Raw genomic sequence first — 24,813 nt, 5'->3', positions numbered from 1 at the left:
CTTTGGAGCGTGGGAGGAAACCGAGGATCTCAGAGAAAACCCACGCAGGTCACGGGGAGAACATGCAAACTCCGTACAGACAGCACCCAGAGTCGGGATTGAACCCGGGTCTCTGGCGCTGTGAGGCAGCGACTCTACCGCTGCACCACCGTGACGCCTTTAGTTTTTAAAACATTTGGTTTGGTTTATTGTCACGTGTACCGAGGTACAGTGAAAAGCTGTTTGTTATGTGTTATCCACTCAGCGGGAAGACTACACAGTCAATATTACATTCGAGCCATCCACATGGTACAGATACAGGATGAAGGGCCTATTTCCACGCTGACTGTCCTCATGAATAACTCAGCGGGTCAGCCAGCATCTCTGGAGAAAAGGAATAGACAACAGACAATTGGTGCAGGAGTAGGCCATTCGGCCCTTCGAGCCAGCACCGCCATTCAAGGTGATCATGGCTGATCATCCCCAATCAGTACCCCGTTCCTGCCTTCGCCCCATATCCCCTGACTCCGCTATTTTTAAGAGACCTATCTAGCTCTTGAAAGCATCCAGAGAACCGGCCTCCACTGAGGCAGAGAATTCCACAGACTCACAACTCTCTGTGAGAAAAAGTGTTTCCTCGTCTCCGTTCTAAATGGCTTACTCCTTATTCTTAAACTGTGTGGCCCCTGGTTCTGGACTCCCCCAACATCGGGAACATGTTTCCTGTCTCTAGCGTGTCCAAACCCTTAATAATCTTATATGTTTCAATAAGATACCCTCTCATCCTTCTAAATTCCAGAGTGTACAAGCCCAGCTGCTCCATTCTCTCAGCATATGACAGTCCCGCCATCCCGGGAATTAACATAGGGTGGAGACCCTTCTTCAGAATGGTTGGTGTGGGCAAGTCGGGCCTGTTTCCGCCCTGCATGACTCTATGGGTAAATCAGCGGGTCAGGCAGCATCTGGTCGGTGATGGGATGGCTGAGACTGGGAGTGCAGGGCTGGGCCTAGTCAAGGCTGGGCCTAGTCAAGGCTGGGCCAGCGTGTGGGCGGGTGGTCCTGGCATCGAGTGAAGAACAGAGGCCTTTGAAAGGGCTGGCCCACAAGCGGGCTTTTGTGCTTCCCCCGTTTCCTGGCCAGATGACCCCCTCCCTCCCCTCACCCCTGGACTCCATGCCAACCACTTGGCAACAACTAGTGCGGCCCGTTTTAGATGCAGCCAGCGTCTCCAGCAGCAAGCTTCCTGTCCCTGTGAACTGGCTTTCCATTCTCTCTCCCTGTCCATTATCCTCCGGCTGGCTGGCGAGGGGGCAGGGGTGGGGGATGGAGGGGTTTGGGGGGGGGGTGGAAACTATATTCACACAACAACACAGCCAGGTTTAGCTGCATGCCAGTGTTCTGTTGGCACCGCGCCGGCTGTGAGCTCGACAGCGCAGGGAAACCTTTAACTCATAGAAACAGTTACACTGAAAATAGGCGCAGGAGGAGGCCATTCGGCCCTTCGAGCCCACTGAGTTTCTCCAGCATTTTTCCAGCATCTGCAGTTCTTTCTTAAACACTTGCCATATTGTCCAAGGGGAAGCATTGAGATTTGAAAGGCTTCGCTGCCAAGTGCTGGGCTGGTGCTCCACACATTTCCCAATTACATTCCAGTGCTTCTGCCATGAATACGTTTTACCAGCTTTTTCCAGCCACACGCAAGGCTTGCTGAAGCTTCCAATTCCGACATATCCCAAGGGGCGGACATGAACGCCCCAAGCATGGAGCAAGAACGTTGCTTGCAAGATTCACACCGTCTACGAACAAAACACTACAACAAATGAAGTGCTTGCCCCCTTGCTGAGCCGATGAGAAAGATTCTCTGAGCAGGGAGACAAAAATGCTGGAGAAACTCAGCGGGTGGGGCAGCATCTATGGAGCGAAGGAAATAGGCGACGTTTCGGGTTGGCGTCGACTCAGTGGGCCCAGGGGCCTGTTTCCGCGCTGTATCTCGAAACTAAATTGAGAGTCGTAGAGTCACACAGCATGGAAATAGGCCGTACAATAGACAATAGGTGCAGGAGTAGGCCATTCGGCCCCTCGAGCCAGCACCGCCATTCAATGTGATCATGGCTGATCATCCCCAATCAGTACCCCGTTCCTGCCTTCTCCCCATATCTCCCGACTCCGCTATTTTTAAGAGCCCTCTCTTGAAAGCATCCAGAGAACCGGCCTCCACTGAGGCAGAGAATTCCACAGACTCACAACTCTCTGTGAGAAAAAGTGTTTCCTCGTCTCCGTTCTAAATGGCTTACTCCTTATTCTTAAACTGTGTGGCCCCTGGTTCTGGACTCCCCCAACATCGGGAACATGTCTCCTGCCTCCAGCGTGTCCAAACCCTTAATAATCTTGTATGTTTCAATAAGATCTCCACTCATCCTTCTAAACTCCAGAGTGTACAAGCCCAGCCGCTCCATTCTCTCAGCATATGACAGTCCCGCCATCCTGGGAATTAACCTTGTAAACCTACTCTGCACTCCCTCAATAGCAAGAATGTCCTTCCTCAAATTAGGGGACCAAAACTGCACACAATACTCCAGGTGTGGTCTCACTAGGGCCCTGTACAACTGCAGAAGGACCTCTTTGCTCCTATACTCGACTCCTCGTGTTATAAAGGCCAACATGCCATTTGCTTTCTTCACTGCCTGCTGTACCTGCATGCTTACTTTCATTGACTGATGTACAATGTGTCCATGCCAACCATGTTTACCTACCGGGCTTGTCCCATTTGCCTGTACTAGGCCGATGGCCAACTAAGCCCTTCATGTCTATGTATCTGTACATATAGTGTGAGTGAGTTAAGAGTACAGAATGTCAAAGATTACGGGGAGAAGGCAGGAGAATGGGGTTGAGAGGGAAAGATAGATCAACCATGATTGAATGGCAGAGTAGACGATGGGCCGAATGGCCTCATTCTGCTCCTATCACTTATGAACATGGACTTACGGCACGGAAACAGGCCATTTGGCCCACTTTGTCCATACTAGGCTAGTCCCATTTGGCCCATATCCCTCTAATCCTTTCCCATCTATATATCTGTCCAACTAGTGCCACAGAGACATGCAGCATGGAAACAGGCCCTTCGGCCCAATGCATTAATTCGCGCCCATCTATACTAGTCCCACCTGCCTGCGGTTGGCCCATAACCATATAACCGAGTTGGAGTGGCAGGGCTGTACACTCTGGAGTTTCGAAGGATGAGAGGGCATCTTATTGAACCATATAAGATTGTTAAGGGCATGGACACGCTAGAGGCAGGAAACATGTTCCCGATGTTGGGGGAGTCCAGAACCAGGGGCCACAGTTTAAGAATAAGGGGTAAGCCATTTAGAACTGAGACGGGGAAACACTTTTTCTCACAGAGAGTTGTGAGTCTGTGGAATTCTCTGCCTCAGAGGGTGGTGGAGGCCGGTTCTCTGGATGCTTTCAAGAGAGAGCTAGATAGGCCTCTTAAAAATAGCGGGGTCAGGGAATATGGGGAGAAGGCAGGAACGGGGCACTGATTGGGGATGATCATAGAAACATAGAAAATAGGTGCAGGAGTAGGCCATTCGGCCCTTCGAGCCTGCACCGCCATTCAATATGATCATGGCTGATCATCCAACTCAGTATCCCGTACCTGCCTTCTCTCCATACCCTCTGACCCCCTTGGCCACAAGGGCCACATCTAACTCCCTCTTAAATATAGCCAATGAACTGGCCTCAACTACCTTCTGTGGCAGAGAATTCCACAGATTCACCACTCTCTGTGTGAAAAATGTTTTTCTCATCTCAGTCCTAAAAGACTTCCCCCTTATTCCCTCTGTGTGAAAAATCAGCCAGGATCACATTGAATGGCAGTGCTGGCTCGAAGGGCCGAATAGCCTACTCCTTCCCTGTCTACACGTTCATTGGTGGAGTGGTACGTTGCACAGATCACCCTGACCAACACATTCCATTCGGAGGATCAATGGTGGAGCAGGACTTTGATCAGTGCAGTGAAGCCATCAACGCCAGTACAGCTCTGGCACAGATTGCCTGCTCTCCACAGGGGGTCCATCCGCCAGCATTATCATCACGAGAACAATGTCCTCCCCATCAGAGCGATTTCCGCATTGATCCTGTGCCCAGCCTCGCAGCGCCCGACCCTCCCCGTATCTCACCAACAACAACCTCGACAGATGCCATTTTATCGGCACGCTACACAGCGCGGTTTGGGAACAGCTTCCACCCGAGAAATCGCAGCGAATCGTAGACGCAGCCCAGACCATCGCACAAACCAACCTCCCTTCCATCGACTCCATCTACACCTTGCGCTGCCTCGGCAAGGCCAGCAGCATCATCAAGGACCAGTCACACCCCGGCCACTCCCTCTTCTCCCCTCTCCCATCAGGCAAGAGGTACAGAAGTGTGAAAACGCACACCTCCAGATTCAGGGACAGTTTCTTCCCAGCTGTTATCAGGCAACTGAACCATCCAACCACAACCAGAGAGTGGTCCTGAACTACTATCTACCTCATTGGAGACCCTCGCACTATCCTTGATCGGACTTTACTGGCGTTACCTTGCACTAAACGATTTTGTGCGCCTCTATAAGATCAACCCTCATCCTCTTGTTGAAAGGGCCACTTTAGTTCAGTTTTGAGATACAGCATGGAAACAGGCCCTTCAGCCCACACCGACCAGCGATCCCCGCACAGTAACACTCTCTTACACCCACTAGGGACAATTTACATTTACACCAAGCCAACCAGCCTACAAACCTGCACGTCTTTGGAGTGTGGGGGGAAACCGAAGCACCCGGAGAAAACCCACGCAGTTCACGGGGAAGAACCTGCAAACTCCGCACAGACAGCACCAGTGGTCAGGATGGAACCCGGGTCTCTGGCGCTGTGAGGCAACGACTCTACCCGCTGCGCCACCGTGACTCTCCAAAAGCCTACGGCACCAGGCGGTCTCCCATCCAAGTACTAACCGGGCATGAGCCTGCTTAGGTTCCGAGATCAGACGGGATCGGGTCGTTTACCCGCTAGACAATAGGCGCAGGAGGAGGCCATTCGGCCCTTCGAGCCAGCACCGCCATTCAATGTGATCATGGCTGATCATCCCCAATCAGTACCCCGTTCCTGCCTTCTCCCCATATCCCCTGACTCCGCTATCTTTAAGAGCCCTATCTAGCTCTCTCTTGAAAGCATCCAGAGAACCGGCCTCCACCGCCCTCTGAGGCAGAGAATTCCACAGATTCACCACTCTCTGTGAGAAAAAATGTTTCCTCGTCTCCGTTCTAAATGGCTTACCCCTTATTCTTAAACTGTGTGTGGCCCTGGTTCTGGACTCCCCCAACATCGGGAACATGTTTCCTGCCTCTAGCGTGTCCAAGACCCTTAATAATCTTATATGTTTCAATGAGGTATCCTCTCATCCTTCTAAACTCCAGAGTGTACAAGCCCAGCCGCTCCATTCTCTCAGCATATGACAGTCCCGCCATCCCGGGAATTAACCTTGTAAACCTACGCTGCACTCCCTCAATAGCAAGAATGTCCTTCCTCAAATTAGGGGACCAAAACTGCACACAATAGTCCACAAGCCAGGGTACTGTCCGATTCACCTCTCCCCCGTTGCGGACATTGGACTTTTGTCTCTGGAACTGCTGGCTGGTAAGGCTAGTATGGGTGTAGGCGGAGGAAGGGCTGGCCGGGATGTGTTATTTAATCCCCAAGGCAGTTTACGGAGAGTAAAGGATGGGCATGAAGGAGTTAAAATCCAAAACCCACGCAAGCGGCAAGAATTGAAAAATCGATGGCTGGCCCATGTAGTCACGAGGATGAGAGGCAGACAGATTCTGAACACTGAGTTCAAAGGCTGATGTGAAGGCATGGAAAATTCAAGGCAGACAAAGAGACTGGGTTCAGGATACCCACGGGATTGGCAGAGCTATTTTCATATCGACTTCTTGCATGCGCCGCCTGGATGAAAGACTTGTCCCATCCCCGGTCATTCCTTCTTCTCCCCGCTCCCGTCCGGCAGAAGGTACAGAAGCTTGAAACTGCGAGACTCAGGAACAGATTCCTCCCCTCCGTTATTCTTGCCATAGAGGGAGTACAGAGAAGGTTCACCAGACTGATTCCTAGGATGTCAGGACTTTCATATGAAAAATGAAGACTCGGCTTGTACTCGCTAGAATTTAGAAGATTGAGGGGGGATCTTATAGAAACTTACAAAATTCTTAAGGGGTTGGACAGTATAGGATTTGAGTATAGGAGCAGGGAGGTTCAACTGAAGTTGTACAGGGTCTTGGTGAGACCACACCTGGAGTATTGCGTACAGTTTTGGTCTCCAAATCTGAGGAAGGACATTATTGCCATAGAGGGAGTGCAGAGAAGGTTCACCAGACTGATTCCTGGGATGTCAGGACTGTCTTATGAAGAAAGACTGGATAGACTTGGTTTATACTCTCTAGAATTTAGGAGATTGAGAGGGGATCTTATAGAAACTTACAAAATTCTTAAGGGGTTGGACAGGCTAGATGCAGGAAGATTATTCCCGATGTTGGGGAAGTCCAGGACAAGGGGTCACAGCTTAAGGATAAGGGGGAAATCTTTTAGGACCGAGATGAGAAAAACCTTTTTTCACACAGAGAGTGGTGAATCTGTGGAAATCTCTGCCACAGAAGGTAATTGAGGCCACAGTTCATTGGCTATATTTAAGAGGGAGTTAGATGTGGCCCCTGTGGCTAAAGGGATCAGGGGGTATGGAGAGAAGGCAGGTACAGGATACTGAGTTGGATGATCAGCCATGATCACATTGAATGGCGGTGCTGGCTCGAAGGGCCTAATGGCCTACTCCTGCACCTAATTTCTATGTTTCTCTAGAGTCACACGCCACGGAAACAGGCCCTTCGGCCCGACTGGTCCATGCAGACAGGATGCTGCCTCACAGCGCCAGATCCCGGATTCGATCCTGACTGCGGATGCTGCCTGTGTGGAGTCTGCACGTTCTCCATGTTCTTTCATCTAAGGAGAAAGCCTGGACATCACGGGCAGAACGTGCAGACTCCATACAGACAGCGCCCGCAGTTCTGATCGAATCCAGATCTCTGGCACTGTGAGGCAGCAACTCTACTGCTGCGCCACCGTGCTGCACAAAGTCCTTCATAGAAACAGGCCCTTCGGCCCAACTTGTCCATGCTGACAAGATACCCCATATGAGCTAGTCCCATTTGCCCACAATTGGCTCATATCCCTCTAAACCTTTCCTATCCATGTACCTGTTCAAATGCTTGTAAACGCACTGTTATCAGGTTTCTGAACGGCCCTTCCATAGACAATAGACAACAGGTGCAGGAGTAGGCCATTCAGCCCTTCGAGCCAGCACCGCCATTCAATGTGATCATGGCTGATCATCCCCAATCAGTACCCCGTTCCTGCCTTATCCCCATATCCCCTGACTCCGCTATCTTCAAGAGCCCTATCTAGCTCTCTCTTGAAAGCATCCAGAGAACCGGCCTCCACCGCCCTCTGAGGCAGAGCATTCCACAGACTCACCACTCTCTGTGAGAAAAAGTGTTTCCTCGTCTCCGTTCTAAATGGCTTACCCCTTATTCTTAAACTGTGTGGCCCCTGGTTCTGGACTCCCCCAACATCGGGAACATGTTTCCTGCATCTAGCGTGTCCAAGCCCTTAATAATCTTATACGTTTCAATGAGGTTGCCCTCTCATCCTTCTAAACTCCAGAGTGTACAAGCCCAGCTGCTCCATTCTCTCAGCATATGACAGTCCCGCCATCCCGGGAATTAACCTTGTAAACCTACGCTGGGCTCCCTCACTAGCAAGAATGTCCTTCCTCAAATTAGGGGACCAAAACTGCACACAATACTCTTGGTGTGGTCTCACTAAGGCTCTGTACAACTGCAGAAGGACCTCTTTGTTCCTATATTCGATTCCTCTTGTTGTAAAGGCCAACATGCCATTCGCTTTCTTCACTGCCTGCTGTACCTGCATGCTTACTTTCATAGATATGTACTGTTGTGATAGTCCCTGCCCCAACTACCTCCTCAGCCTAATGGAGTTGGTGTGGAGCAGTAGGCAGCATGTAAAGGTTTAACAGGATCAGAGAAACATTGATTTAGCAGTCAGGTATTTTAAATGACTTGCACACTAAGAGGCTCTTTAATTCCTTTGCCAGATTGTTTTTCCTACAGTGAATCCTCCTTGTAATTGGGGCCTCAGGCTGTGAGACTTAAGTGCTGTCAGATCTTGTGCAGTGCGGTCTCCATTAGCGACACAGCGCGGAAACAGGCCCTTCGGCCCGCCGGGTCCGTGCCGACCAGCGACCCTCCCGCACACTAACACAATCCTACACACACTGGGGACAATTTTTGCATTTACATCAAGCCAATTAAACCTACAATCCTGGACGTCTTTGGAGTGTGGGAGGAAACCGGAGCACCCGGAGAAAACCCACGCAGGTCACGGGGAGAAGGTACAAACGCAGTACAGACAGCGCCCGTAAGGCCCTGTCCCACTGTACGAGTTCATTCCAAGAGCTCTCCCGAGTTTAAAAAAAATCAAACTCATTGAGTATAGAAGCTGGGATGTAATGTTAAAATTGTACAAGGCATTGGTGAGGCCAATTCTGGAGTATGGTGTACAATTCTGGTCTCCCAATTATAGGAAGGATGTCAACAAAATAGAGAGAGTACAGAGGAGATTTACTAGAATGTTGCCTGGGTTTCAACACCTAAGTTACAGAGATAGGTTGAATACGTTAGGTCTTTATTCTCTGGAGTGCAGAAGGTTAAGGGGGGACTTGATAGAGGTCTTTAAAATGATGAGAGGGATAGACAGAGTTGTTGTGGACAAGCTTTTCCCTTTGAGAATAGGGAAGATTCAAACAAGGGGACATGACTTCCGAATTAAGGGACAGAAGTTTAGGGGTAATATGAGGGGGAACTTCTTTACTCAGAGAGTGGTAGCTGTGTGGAATGAGCTTCCAGTGGAAGTGGTGGAGGCAGGTTCGTTGGTATCATTTAAAAATAAATTGGATAGGCATATGGATGAGAAGGGAATGGAGGGTTATGGTATGAGTGCAGGCAGGTGGGACTAAGGGAAAAAAGTTGTTCGGCACGGACTTGTAGGGCCGAGATGGCCTGTTTCCGTGCTGTAATTGTTATATGGTTATAAGCACGGGGAATGAACGTAGCAGGTACGTTGGAGCTTGGGGACGTCTCTTAGCGGCTCGTAACGCTAACGGCAGGCACTCGGGAAGACTCGTGAAGTTGAAAAATGTCCACGACAGCCCCGAGTACTGACGATCACCGTGAATCTCCGAGTTCGAATCAGGGCAAACTCGGGAGAAATCTTGGAATGAACTCGTACAGTGGGACAGGGCTTGTAGTCAGGAATGAACCCGGGTCTCTGGCGCTGTGAGGCAGCGACTCTACCCGCTGCACCACCGTGCCCGAGGCGACTAACTTCATATCATGCTGCAAAGGCACAAAGCCAAACGTCAGGGTGGTTTACTAGTAAGCGGGAAGTCGAGTACTTGCCGCAAGTAGGAAGGAGGTGCAGAGGGAAGGAAGTAATCAGTCAGTTCAAAATAATCCAAGTGGATTAATTACATACAACTTTAGTCATATGATCAGGAGTCACAATGCAGCTCGATAGGACTGTGGTCAGCCCGCATGTGGAGTATTATAGACAACAGGTGCAGGAGTAGGCCATTCGGCCCATCGATCCAGCACCGCCATTCAATATGATCATGGCTGATCATCCCCAATCAGTACCCCGTTCCTGCCTTCTCCCCATATCCCCTGACTCCGCTATCTTTAAGAGCCCTATCTAGCTCTCTCTTGAAAGTATCCAGAGAACCGGCCTCCATCACCCTCTGAGGCAGAGAATTCCACAGACTCACCACTCTCTGTGAGAAAAAGTGTTTCCTCGTCTCCGTTCTAAATGGCTTACCCCTTATTCTTAAACTGTGTGTGGCCCCTGGTTCTGGACTCCCCCAACATCGGGAACATGTTTCCTGCCTCTAGCGTGTCCAAGCCCTTAATAATCTTATATGTTTCAATGAGATTCCCACTCATCCTTCTAAATTCCAGAGTGTACAAGCCCAGCTGCTCCATTCTCTCAGCATATGGGAATAAAACCAAGGACCCCCCTCCTGCACCTCCCCTCCACTGACGTGAGGCCCCCGAACCGTTGGTTTGTCGGTAACCGCAGCTTTCAAAGTCCTGGTGCCGTGTGGCACTTTAAATGCTCGTGCTTATAGCTTGGCAGCGAGCAGCTTGGGTACTTTCCAGATATTGCCTTTGAACATCTGTGGGGGAGCAGAGCTGCCAACATGATGCTTCAAAGCCCACCATGCTCCACACCCTTCATCCCAGTGGCGGAAATGGCTATCAAAACATGGGGGGGGGGGGGCGCACTCAGTTGGTGACCGACTCCGAACTCCAGCAACAGCAGCTTCGTCTGCCCCGAATCGCGAGGCTTGAATCGGCCAGTTCGCGGGGCCTTTCATCGCCCGGCGCGGCTTAAAACCGGCCGCGGGATCTTCCGTCGCCCGGCGGATGCTTCAACATCGGGAGCCTCGATCGCCTCGACGCAGCAATTTGACCGCAGGGCGGTGGAAAAGTCCCCGGACGATTTTAAGCCGAGCCGGGCGATGAAAGGCCCCGCGAACGGGCCGATTCGAGCTCCGCTCTACGATCTTTGCTCCACCAGGACGTCCCCCTCCTCCAATCATCGCGCTGAATCATCATGTCCCCCCCCCCCCCCCCCCTCCGCCTGCTGACAGACATTTCAATATCCCCCTGACTCCGCTATCTTTAAGAGCCCTATCTAACTCTCTCTTGAAAGTATCCAGAGAACCGGCCTCCACCGCCCTCTGAGGCAAAGAATTTCACATAACACAACTCTGTGTGAAAAAGTGTTTCCTCATCTCCATTCTAAATGGCTTACTCCTTATTTTTAAACTGTGTGTGGCCCCTGGTTCTGGACAGTAGGTCGGTGTGTTAGTCGTAGGTAATTGAAGGAAGTCGTAGATAGTCTTCATCATAGTCGAAGGGAGGTTGAAGGAGATCGAAGGAGATCATCTTCACTCTCCACCAGTCGGTGTCCAATTTTCCCGAAGTTAGTTGTAGCCAGTCGAAGCTGGTCTTCAACATAGTCGAAGCTGGTCTTCAACATAGTCGAAGCTGGTCTTCAACATAGTCAAAGGAGGTCTTCAACATAGTCGAAGCTGGTCTTCAACATAGTCGAAGGAGGTCTTCAACATAGTCGAAGGAGGTCTTCAACATAGTCGAAGGAGGTCTTCAACATAGTCGAAGGAGGTCTTCAACATAGTCGAAGGAGGTCTTCAACATAGTCGAAGGAGGTCTTCAACATAGTCGAAGGAGGTCTTCAACATAGTCGAAGGAGGTCTTCAACATAGTCGAAGGAGGTCTTCAACATAGTCGAAGGAGGTCTTCAACATGTCATTTTTTCAAACTCTTTAGAAAACTCGCCAATGTGGGACAGCCCCTTTAGATTTTGGCGTATCTTTCATTCATTTGTTCCATATCTCTCCACATCACCATCTATATCTCTCTTTTCCCTGTGTCCCCCTGTGGCTCTCAGCCTGACGAAGGGTCTCGACTCGAAACATCACCCTTTTCTTCTCTCCAGACATGCTGCTTGTCCCGCTGAGTTACTCCAGCATTTTGTGCCTATCTTCGGTGTAAACCAGCATCTGCAGTTCCTTCCCAAACAATGCACAGACATTCCTCTTTGGTTCCGAAATATATTGAACGTTAATAATAACAGGTTTATGAGAATGATCCCGGGAATGAGTGGGTTAACATATGATAAGTGTTTGTCGGCACTAGGCCTGTCCTCGCTGGGGTTTAGAAGGATGAGTGGGTACCTCATTGAAACTTACAGAATAGTGAAAGGCTTGGATAGAGTGGATGTGGAGAGGATGTTTCCACTAGTGAGAAAGGCTAGGACTAGAGGTCACAGCCTCTGAATAAAAAGAAGTACCTTTAGGAAGGAAGTACAGGAGCAAGGAGGTCCTTCTCCAGTTGTACAGAGCCCTAGTGAGACCACACCTGGAGTATTGTGTGCAGTTTTGGTCCCCTAATTTGAGGAAGGACATTCTTGCTATTGAGGGAGTGCAGCGTAGGTTCACCAGGTTAATTCCCGGGATGGCGGGACTGTCATATGCTGAGAGAATGGAGCAGCTGGGCTTGTATTCACTGGAATTTAGAAGGATGAGAGGGAAACTCCTTGAAACATATAAGATTGTTAAGGGTTTGGACAGGCTAGAGGCAGGAAACATGTTCCCGATTTTGGGGGAGTCCAGAACCAGGGGCCACAGTTTAAGAATAAGGAATAAGCAATTTAGAACTGAGATGAGGCCAGTTCATTGGCTATATTTAAGAGGGAGTTAGATGTGGCTAAAGGGATCAGGGGGTATGGAGAGAAGGCAGATATAGGATACTGAGTTGGATGATCAGCCATGTTCATATTGAATGGCGGTGCAGGCTCGAAGGGCCGAATAGCCTACTCCTGCACCTATTGTCTATGTTTCTATGTTTCTATGACGAAAAACTTTTTCACCCAGAGAGTTGTGAGTCTGTGGAATTCTCTGCCTCAGAAGGCAGTGGAGGCCAATTCACTGGATGCATTCAAAAGAGAGTTAGATAGAGTTCTTAGGGCTAACGGAATCAAGGGATATGGGGAGAAGGCAGGAACGGGGAACTGATTGTGGATGATCAGTCACAATCACATTGAATGGCGGTGCTGGCTCGAAGGGCCAAATGGCCTACTCCTCCAACTATTGCCTAGGTATCGATGCATCTATGAGATGAGGAGGATTTTTTTAGTCAGAGGGTGGTGAATCTGTGGAACTCATTGCCACAGACGGCTGTGGAGGCCACGTCAGTGGATATTTTTAAGGCCGAGATAGATAGATTCTTGATTAGTGCAGGTGTCAGGGGTTATGGGGAGAAGGCAGGAGAATGGGGTTGAGAGGGAGAGATAGATCAGCCATGATTGAATGACGGAGTAGACTTGATGGGCCGAATGGTCTAATTCTGCTCCTATCACTTATGAACGTGAACTTTTCCGGTCTCCCTGTGCAACCTCCGGCGTTCCGGGGAAAACAATCTAAGTCTGTCCCACCTCTCCTTCGAGCTGGTATTGAAATGTTTTTATTTGTCTTTTATACAATAAACCTGCCGTGCTTTGTTTAGAGCAACCTATTTCCTGACCTATCATTAGTCACCGCAGAAGCCTTCAAACCAGCTTTTACATTGCTGTTTTTAGAGCCGACGGCTATTTATTTTCTCCAAGACACTTAGAGCAGACAAGAGGCGATGACTGCATCAACAACTAGCAGATATTAAGGGCCTGTCCCACCGCACGAGATAATTCACGAGTTCTCCCGAGTTTCCCTCTGATTCGAACTCGGAGAATGTCTGTAGCAGTTTGTGGATGTCTCGTAGCGGCTCGTACGAGTAACGGTAGGTACTCGGGACATCCGGCAAACTCGTGACATTTTCTCACCACGTGAAAAATGTCCACGGGTAAAAAAAAAAACTCGTGATGGAAAGAAATTGTTCCTTTTTACTCGTACGAGCCGCTACAAGACATCCACGAACCCCTACGGACCGGCTACGGACATTCTCCGAGTTCAAATCAGGGGGAACCTCGGGAGAACTCTTGAATTACCTCGTACAGTGGGGCAGGCCCTATACACAGCGCCACAAAGTGAAATACACTCCAGACTGCTGCTGAATTCCTCTACAAACTTTAGACTTTACTTTCGAGATACGACGCGGAAACAGGAAACATTTGGAGAGTCGTGGGGGCAAAGCCACGCGGTCACAGGGAGAATAGGCAGTAGACAATAGTTGCAGGAAACCGAAAATCTCAGAGAAAATGCACGCAGGTCACGGGGAGAAGGTAGATCCAGACAATAGGTGCAGGAGGAGGCCATTCGGCCCTTCGAGCCAGCACCGCCATTCAATATGATCATGGCTGATCATCCACAATCAGTACCCCGTTCCTGACTTCTCCCCATATCCCCAGACTCCACTATCTTTAAGAGCTCTATCTAGCTAGCCAGTGGATGTAGTGTACCTGGAGTTTCAGAAAGCATTTGGCAAGGCCCCACATACGAGATTAGTGGGCAAAATTAGAGTACATGGTATTGGGGGTAGAGTGCTGACATGGATAGAGAAATGGTTGGCAGACAGGAAACAAAGAGTAGGGATTCACGGGTCCCTTTCAGAATGGCAGGCAGTGACTAGTGGGGTACCGCAAGGCTCGGTGCTGGGACCACAGCTATTTACAATATAAATCAATGATTTGCATGAAGGAATTAGAAGTAACATTAGCAAATTTGCAGATGACACAAAACTGGGTGGCAGTGGGAACTGTGAGGAGGATGCTATGAGAATGCAGGGTGACTTGGACAGGTTGGGGGAGTGGGCAGATGCATGGCAGATGAAGTTTAATGCGGATAAATGTGAGGTTATCCACTTTGGTAGCAAAAACAGGAAGGCAGATTACTATCTAAATGGCGTCAAGTTGGGAAAAGGGGAAGTACAACGGGATCTGGGGGGTCCTTGTACATCAGTCTATGAAAGTAAGCATGCAGGTACAGCAGGCAGTGAAGAAAGCGAATGGCTTGTTGGCCTTCATAACAAGAGGAATCGAATATAGGAGCAAAGAGCTCCTTCTGCAGTTGTATGGGGCCTAGTGAGACCACACCTGAAGTATTGTGTGCAGTTTTGGTCCCCTAATTTGAGGAAGGACATTCTTGCTATTGAGGGAGTGCAGCGTAGGTTCACAAGGTTAATTCCCGGGATGGCAGGACTGTCATATGCTGAGAAAATGGAGCGGCTGGGCTTGTACACTCTGGAGTTTGGAAGGATGAGAGGATATCTCATTGAAACATAAGATTGTTAAGGGTTTGGACACGCTAGAGGCAGGAAACATGTTCCCGATGTTGGGGGAGTCCACAGTCCAAAGAGGTCACAGTTTAAGAATAAGGGGTAAGCCATTTGGAACTGAGATGAGGAAAAACCTTTTCACACAGAGAGTGGTGAGTCTGTGGAATTCTCTGCCTCAGAGGGCGGTGGAGGCCGGTTCTCTGGATGCTTTCAAGAGAGCGCTAGATAGGGTTCTTAAAGATAGCGGAGTCAGGGGATATGGGGAGAAGGCAGGAACGGGGTACTGATTGGGGATGATCAGCCATGATCACATTGAATGGCGGTGCTGGCTCGAAGGGCCGAATGGCCTACTCCTGCACCTGTTGTCTATTGTCCTGCTGCAGTAAGAATGTCGTTGTTGTATCTGGGACACAGCACAATAAAACACCCTTGCCGCTTAATCTCAATGCAGTTGACATTTGCAGGAAACTTAAATTGGTACAGGAAGTGGAATTGTATAAAACCTCCATAAACACCTTAATTATTTATAGCGCGGATTCCAGAGTTGGCTTTTGGAAAGAAAAGTATTTCTCTACCCGACCGCGACTTTGTGTTATTTTTAAATCACCGCGGGGAGGGGAAGCTGTACACGGGGCTGCCGATTTGCATTTGAATGAGATCTATAAAGAGTGGAGTGGAAATATTCATAAGCGTTATGTAAGCTATCCTGAACGTCATGGAACCGCAGGCAGCCCGTGCAAGCAGGTTAGAAATTCCAGAGAGGGCACCAGGAGATGGGTGTAGGCGGTAGGCAGAAACGCCGGAGGAACTCAGCGGGTGAGGCAGCATCTACGGAGCGAAGAGAAATAGGCGACGTTTCGGGTTCGGGGTCGAGACCCTTCTTCGGACCCGACCCGAAAGGTCACCTCTTTCCTTCGCTCCATAGATCCTAGGTAGACAAAAATGCTGGAGAAACTCAGCGGGTGCAGCAGCATCTATGGAGCTAAGGAAATAGGCAACGTTTCGGGTCGAAACCCTTCCGGGTTTCGGCCCGAAACGTTGCCTATTTCCAGAAGGGTTTCGGCCCGAAACGTTGCCTATTTCCAGAAGGGTTTCGGCCCGTAACGTCGCCTATTTCCTTAAATAGGCGACGTCCTGCCTCACCTGCTGAGTTACTCCAGCATTTTTTGTCTACCTTCGATTTTTCCAGCATCTGCAGTTCTTTCTTAAACATTGGGTATAGGGGGGGGGGGGTGGGAGAGAGGGGGAGCAGAGATGGGCAGAGATGGTGGAGGGGAAGGGAGGGGGGGGTGGGGGAGAGATGGGCAGGGATGGCCAGGAATGAGACACACAAAATGCTGGAGTAGCTCAGCAGGACAGGCAGCATCTCTGAAGGGAAGGAAAGGGTGACCTTCTTCAGACTGAGAGTTGGGGGACACAGGGAGAGGAGAGATACAGGCGGTGATGTGGAGAGTTAGAGAACTAATGAATGAATGATACGCAGAAAAAAACATCATCTTCTTGCGTTTGGCTTGTAGGGCAACTTGTTCTATTTGATCTTATTTGATTGTGCACGCCGAGTTGATTGCATTCGTCGAAACAGGCGGACCACGTGAAGGTTGCAATCTCCCACCCTCCCCCCAAAAAAAAACCCATCAATGATAAAGTCCATGGTTAGCTGTGAGCTAGGTGAAAATGAGTTGCAGACAATGAAACTCTACGGGGCCACGTTGAAAGTAGCACAACAACTAATTGTTGGGGAGGAGGAGAGAGAGAGGGAGAGAGAGAGAGAGAGAGAGAGAAGGGATGAGATGGCCAGGGATGTAGTGGTCACTGCGAGAAGATGCAAAGGCCACCAGACTCAGGAACAGCTTCTTCCCCTCTGTTATCAGGCTTAGAAACATAGAAATTAGGTGCAGGAGTAGGCCATTCGGCCCTTCGAGCCTGCACCGCCATTCAATATGATCATGGCTGATCATCCAACTCAGTATCCTGTACCTGCCTTCTCTCCATACCCCCTGATCCCCTTTAGCCACAAGGGCCACATCTAACTCCCTCTTAAATATAGCCAATGAACTGGCCTCGACTACCCTCTGCGGCAGAGAGTACCAGAGATTCACCACTCTCTGTGTGAAAAAAGTTATTCTCATCTCGGTTTAAAAAGATTTCCCCCTTATCCTTAAGCTGTGACCCCTTGTCCTGGACTTCCCCAACATCGGGAACAATCTTCCTGCATCTAGCCTGTCCAACCCCTTAAGAATTTTGTAAGTTTCTATAAGGTCCCCCCTCAATCTCCAAAATTCTAGAGAGTATAAACCAAGTCTATCCAGTCTTTCTTCATATGAAAGTCCTGACATCCCAGGAATCAGTCTGGTGAACCTTCTCTGCACTCCCTCTATGGCAATAATGTCCTTCCTCAGATTTGGAGACCAAAACTGTACGCAATACTCCAGGTGTGGTCTCACCAAGACCCTGTACAACTGCAGTAGAACCTCTCTGCTCCTGAATGGCCCTTCCATAAGCTAGGGTACTGTCTGATTCACCTCTACCCCATTGCGGACATTGGACTTTGTCTGTGGAACTGATGCGCTACAATGCTGAGAACTATATTCTGCACTCTGCATCTTCCCCTTTGCTCCACCTGTTGCACTGGAGTTTGGCAAAAGTGCTGGAGAAACTCAGCGGGTGCAGCAGCATCCATGGAACGAAGGAAACAGGCAACGTTTCGGGCCAAAACCCTCGACTTGATTGTATTACTTATCGTGTTATCTGATCTGATTGGATAGCATGCAAAACGTTTTTCACTGGACAATAGACAATATGAGGAGAATAGGCAGAGAATTCCACAGACTCACCACTCTCTGTGTGAAAAAGTGTTTCCTCGTCTCCGTTCTAAATGGCTTACCCCTTATTCCAAATGGCCTAATTCTATTCCTATTCCTTGTGACCTTAAGTGTGAAAACGCACACACCTCCAGATTCGGGGACAGTTTCTTCCCAGCTGTTATCAGGCAACTGAACCATCCTACCACAACCAGAGAGCGGTCCTGAACTACTATCTACCTCATTGGAGACCCTCGGACTATCCTCGATCGGACTTTGCTGGCTTTATCTTCCTCCAAAACGTTATTTCCCCATCATGTATCTGTACACTGTGGACGGCTCGATTGTAATCATGTGTTGTCTTTCCGCTGACTGGTTAGCACGCAACAAAAGCTTTTCACTGTACCTCGTTACACGTGACAATAAACTAAACTGAACTGATCGAGCTGCTTGCTTGTGAGGAGGGGCAATGTTCTCTGCGCTGCAGTCTGACAAGAATCCAGCACTAGTGTTGTCCTTAAATTATTTTTCATTGCTTAGCAACCATGAGAAGCTGTGCATGTCTTGAAACCTCCAGGGAGGCTTGCATCATGATGCACGTTGAATAACAAACACAGCAGTGTTTGTGAGCTGAGCAAGTCTCAGGCACCCAGGGACTGGTTAACCCCCTGTGCGCTGGACAGGATTGTTCTTCACGGTGGCGCAGCGGTGGAGTTACCGCCTCACGGCGCTGGAGACCCGGATTCCATCGCGACTACGGGCGCTGTCTGTACGGAGTTTGTACCTTCTCCCCGTGACCTGCGTGGGTTTACTCCGAGATCTTCGGTTTCCTCCCACACTCCACAGACGAACTGGTTTGAAGGTTAATCGGCTTCAATAAACTTGTAAATTGTCCCTGGTGTGTGTAGGATAGTGTTAAGGCCCTGTCCCACTGTACGAGTTCATTCTAAGAGCTCTCCCGAGTTAAAAAAAATAAAAAAAATCCAACTCGTGGTAAGCACGTAGAAAGTACGTAGAGCGGGTACGTCGGAGCTCGGGGACGTCTCTTAGCGGCTCGTAACGCTAACGGCGGGTACTCGGGGGAAACGCGGTAAGCTCGGGAAGACTGGTGAAGATTTTTCAACATGTTGAACAATGTCCACGAGAGCCCCGAGCACCGACGAGCGGCCATTACCGTAAATTCTCCGAGTTCGAATCTGGGGAAATGCAGGAGAACTCTTGAATTACCTCGTACAGTGGGACAGCCCCTTTCGTGTGTGGGGATCGCTGGGCGGCGCAGACTCAGCGGGCCGAAGGGCCTGTTTCTGCGCTGTATCAGTAGACTAAAAGCTGACGACCTTTTTGTTTCCAGTTCAGTTTAGTTTATTGTCACGTGTACCGAGGTACAGTGTAAAGCCTTTGTGGCGCGCTAACCAGTCAGCGGAAAGACATGATCTCAGTCGAGCCGTTCACAGTGCACAGACCCATGATAATTACTATTGAGCCGCCCACAGTGTAGATTTACGTGGGTGGTGGATTGTGATGCGAGTCTGTGGCGAGCACGCAAACCGTCGCCCGGGCTGGCCGCCATCTTGGAAGCACGGAAGTCTCTCTCTCACTGAACTGAAAATGAATCCTCATTCATCTAATTTAGTTTAGTTTAGAGATACAGCATGAAAACAGGCCCTTCGGCCCAACGGATCCATGCCGACCAGCGCTCCCCGCACACTCAAGGGCCTGTCCCAGTTGGCCATTTTTGCGGCGGCTGCCAGCATCAATGACCGACGTGTCAGGTCACCGAAAAATCCGCGCGTGATGACGTATTGCCACGCGGTGGTTTTACGAGTGTCGAAACATTGTTTTTGTCGCCGCTGGATTCTGAAATGTTCTAAATCTTTTGGCGACACTGATATGACGCCAGCAGTCGCTGGAAAAAATTGCCAGATGGGACAACAGGCCCGTAATGCTATCCTACACACACACGGGACAATTACAATTTTTACCGATGTCATTTAACTTACAAACCTTTGGAGTGTGGGGGGAGGGGGGGGGACTGGAGCGCCTGGAGCAAGAGAGTGGTGAGTTTGTGGAATTCTCTGCCTCAGAGGGCGGTGGAGGCCGGTTCTCTGGATACTTTCAAGAGAGAGCTAGATAGGGCTCTTGAAGATAGCGGAGTCAGGGGATATGGGGAGAAGGCAGGAATGATTGTGGATGATCAGCCATGACACTGGCTGAGACTTTGTTCCTGTTTTAGTGCTTTTAATGTCTTTTAATTTTTACTGTTTTTATAGTCCTGTCGTCTTAATGGTTTTAGTAGTTTGTAATAACTTTTTGTTGACTTCCCATGTACAGCACTTTGTGGTAACTGATGTTGTCTAAAAGCGCTTTATAAATAAAGTTATTATTATTATTATTATGATCACATTGAATGGCGGTGCTGGCTCAAAGGGCCGAATGGCCTCCTCCTGCACCTATTGTCTACTGTTTCCATGCCGTGTGGATGGGTTTTCTGTAAGACTCAGGCAGCAGTGTAGGCCGGGCCTGCTCTGGAGTGTCGGGCTGGGTCAGCCTGTCGTCCAGCTGTTTGCTCCTGGCTTTGCCAAGGCTTTGGGCTGGTCCGCTGAGCTGCTGCGTGGGGCTGAGGTCATCGTGTGTCTGACTGATGTACACCAGAGCCACCATCTGGGAAACAGCTCATTCAGCAGCCTAGTGCAGAGCGTGATCGAGTGATCCAGCGTGGAAACAGGCCCTGCGGCCCGACTTGTCAATAGACAATAGGTGCAGGAGTAGGCCATTCAGCCCTTCGAGCCAGCTCTCCCTGACCCTCGAGTCCTGGCAACATTTTGGTCTCCTAATTTGAGGAAGGACATTATTAGCTATAAGGTCGGCCAAAAATTGCATGTGTTCTCTGGAGCACTGGAGGCTGAGGGCAGTATATTGAGGGAGTGCAGCGTAGGTTCACCAGGTTAATTCCCGGGATGGCGGGACTGTCATATGCTGAGAGAATGGAGCAGCTGGGCTTGTACACTCTGGAGTTTAGAAGGATGAGAGGGCATCTTATTGAAACGCCTTTTCACACAGAGAGTGGTGAGTCTGTGGAATTCTCTGCCTCAGAGGGCGGTGGAGGCCGGTTCTCTGGATACTTTCAAGAGAGAGCTAGATAGGGCTCTTAAAGGTAGCGGAGTCAGGGGATATGGGGAGATGGCAGGAACGGGGTACTGATTGGGGATGATCAGCCATGATCACATTGAATGACAGGGCTGGCTCGAAGGGCCGAACGGCCTCTCCTGCACCTACTGTCTATTGATGAGGGGTGAGGGGGGGGGATAGGAGGGAGGGGGAAAGGGGTTAATTACCTGAAATGGGGGTATTCAATGTCCAGAGAGCTTAGTCCTGCTTCTAGATCAGACTCGTGCAGTTGTGATTTAGAGATACAGTGGCGAAACAGGCCCTTCGGCCCACCGAGCCCGTGCCGACCAGCGATCCCCGCACACTAACACTATCCTACACCCACTGGGGACAATTTACTATTTTACCAGAGCCAATTAAACCTACAAACCTGCAGGTCCTTGGAGTGTGGGAGGAAACCGGAGCACCCGGAGGAAACCCACGCAGGTCACGGGGAGAACGTGCAAACTCCGTACAGACAGCGCCCGTAGCCGGGATGGAAGCCGGGTCTCTGGCTCTGTGAGGCAGCAGCACTACCCGCTGCACCACCGTGGAGATGTACACACTGTGGACACGCACACACCTCAACGTCGGGCAAAACGCAACCACAAGCCACATCACATCACAGCGACAGGCAATAGCCCATTCGGCCCTTCGAGCCGGCACCGCCATTCACCGCGATCATGGCTGATCGACATTACTGCACAGTTTTGCTCCTGTGTATTCAGGGACAAGGTGTAGACGGACTTACCAAGTGTTGCCCAGCATCGACAGTCTTACATTGCTTCATGCACGGGGCTGGTGGAAGACCTGTCATACAGAAGGGGGGGGGGGGGGGGGGGGGGGGGGTGGGGGGGTGGGGGGGGGGGAGGGGGGGGGGGGGGGGGGGGGGGGGGGGGGGGGGGGGGGGGGGAGAGGGGGGGGGGGGGGGGGGGGGGGGGGGAGAGGAGAATGGGGGGGGGGGGGGGGAGAGAGGGAGGAGAGCAAGAAAGAGAGAACACAACATTGTAAGGGTCCCAGAGCAACATTGTGTATTACACATAGTAACCACATTTGGTATTACACATAGTAACCCAGTTGGAGCACCTGATTCTCCTCCACTTCCCTTGGATAGGCAGGGAACGGAGGGAGATGGATCAGAGGACACCCATCTACACGAGTCCCATCTGCCTTCATTAGCACCACACCTGGAGTATTGTGTGCAGTTTTGGTCCCCTAATTTGAGGAAGGACATTCTTGCTATTGAGGGAGTGCAGCGTAGGTTCACCAGGTTAATTCCCGGGATGGCGGGACTGTCATATGCTGAGAGAATGGAGCGGCTGGGCTTGTACACTCTGGAGCTTAGAAGGATGAGAGGATATCTCATTGAAACATATAAGATTGTTAAGGACTTGGACACTCTAGAGGCAGGAAACATGTTCCCGATGTTGGGGGAGTCCAGAACCAGGGGCCACAGTTCAAGAATAAGGGGTAAGCCATTTAGAACGGAGACGAGGAAACACTTTTTCCACACAAAGAGTTGTGAGTCTGTGGAATTCTCTGCCTCAGAGGGCGGTGGAGGCCAATTCGCTGGATACTTTCAAGAGAGAGTTAGATAGGGCTCTTAAAGATAGCGCATCCACATCCACTCTATCCAAGCCTTTCACTATTCTGTAAGTTTCAATGAGGTACCCACTCATCCTTCTAAACCCCAGCGAGGACAGGCCTAGTGCCGACAAACACTCATCATATGTTAACCCACTCATTCCCGGGATCATTCTCATAAACCTGTTATTATTAACGTTCAATATATTTCGGAACCAAAGAGGAATGTTTGTACATTGTGTGGGAAGGAACTGCAGATGCTGGTTTACACCGAAGATAGGCACAAAATGCTGGAGTAACTCAGCGGGACAAGCAGCATGTCTGGAGAGAAGAAAAGGGTGATGTTTCGAGTCGAGACCCTTCGTCAGGCTGAGAGCCACAGGGGGACACAGGGAAAAGAGAGATATAGATGGTGATGTGGAGAGATATGGAACTAATGAATGAAAGATACGCCAAAATCCAAAGGGGCTGTCCCACATGGGTGACCTAATTGGCGAGTTTTCTAAAGAATTTGAAAAAATGACATGTTGAAGACCTCCTTCGACTATGTTGAAGACCTCCTTCGACTATGTTGAAGACCTCCTTCGACTATGTTGAAGACCTCCTTCCACTATGTTGAAGACCTCCTTCGACTATGTTGAAGACCTCCTTCGACTATGTTGAAGACCTCCTTCCACTATGTTGAAGACCTCCTTCGACTATGTTGAAGACCTCCTTCCACTATGTTGAAGACCTCCTTCGACTATGTTGAAGACCTCCTTCGACTATGTTGAAGACATCCTTCGACTATGTTGAAGACCTCCTTCCACTATGTTGAAGACCTCCTTCCACTATGTTGAAGACCTCCTTCCACTATGTTGAAGACCTCCTTCGACTATGTTGAAGACCTCCTTCGACTATGTTGAAGACCTCCTTCGACTATGTTGAAGACCTCCTTCGACTATGTTGAAGACCTCCTTCCACTATGTTGAAGACCTCCTTCCACTATGTTGAAGACCTCCTTCCACTATGTTGAAGACCTCCTTCCACTATGTTGAAGACCTCCTTCGACTATGTTGAAGACCTCCTTTTACTATGTTGAAGACCAGCTTCGACTATGTTGAAGACCAGCTTCGACTATGTTGAAGACCAGCTTCAACTGGCTACGACTAACTTCGGGAAAATTGGACACCGACTGGTGGAGAGTGAAGAAGACCTCCTTCGACCTCCTTCAACCTCCCTTCGACTATGATGAAGACTATCTACGACTTCCTTCAATTACCTACGACTAACACACCGACCTACTGTCCAGGACCAGGGGCCACACACACAGAGAGTTGTGAGTCTGTGGAATTCTCTGCCTCAGAGGGCGGTGGAGGCCGGTTCTCTGGATACTTTCAAGAGAGAGCTAGACAGGACTCTTAAAGATAGCGGAGTCAGGGGATATGGGGAGAAGGCAGGAATGGGGTACTGATTGGGGATGATCAGCCATGATCACATTGAATGGCGGTGCTTGCTCGAAGGGCCGAATGGCCTACTCCTGCACCTATTGTCTATTAATCGGACATTACTGGACCTGATCTTGCATGAAATGTGATTCCATATCATGTGTAGGAAGGAGCTGCAGATGCTGCAGTTTGAAGAAGGGGCTCGACCCGAAACGTCGCCCATTCCTTCTCTCCAGATATGCTGCCTGTCCCGCTGAGTTACTCCAGCATTTTGTGTCTCCCTTCCCTGATCATGTATCTGTACACTGCGAATGGCTCGATTGTAATCATGTCCTGTCCTTCTGCTGACTGGATAGCACGCAACAAAAGCTTTTCACTGTACCTCGGTACACGTGACAATAAACTGAACAGCGGCTTGCTCCCATCGCTGGTTATAGACAATAGACAATAGGTGCAGGAGTAGGCCATTCGGCCCTTCGAGCCAGCACCGCCATTCAATGTGATCATGGCTGATCATCCCCAATCAGTACCCCGTACCCCATTTGTTAATGGCACTTCTTGCAAAAACATTCCAGGCAAACTCCTCAGCCAACAAAGGCCAGTCACCAGATTCCAGTCACAATACGATGATGGCTTCAGGTTAGTTTTGAGATACAGTGCAGAAACAGGCCCTTCGGCCCACCGAGTCCGCGCCAGCCAGCCAGCGATCCCCGCAGACTAACTCGGGGACAATTTACAATTCACACCAAAGCCAATTAACCGACAAACCAGCACGTCTTTGGATTGTGGGAGGAAACCGAAGATCTCGGAGAAAATCCACGCAGGTCACGGGGAGAAGGTACCAACTCCGCACAATATATCATTGGAAAAGTGAGGCTTGCAAACACTCCCGAACTCCTGAGCCTACGCCACTGGTTTG

This window comes from Leucoraja erinacea, unplaced genomic scaffold (assembly GCF_028641065.1).
Source record: "Leucoraja erinacea ecotype New England unplaced genomic scaffold, Leri_hhj_1 Leri_167S, whole genome shotgun sequence".
NCBI classification, from domain to species: Eukaryota; Metazoa; Chordata; class Chondrichthyes; order Rajiformes; family Rajidae; genus Leucoraja; species Leucoraja erinaceus.
Note: the sequence above shows the minus strand (reverse complement) of the source record.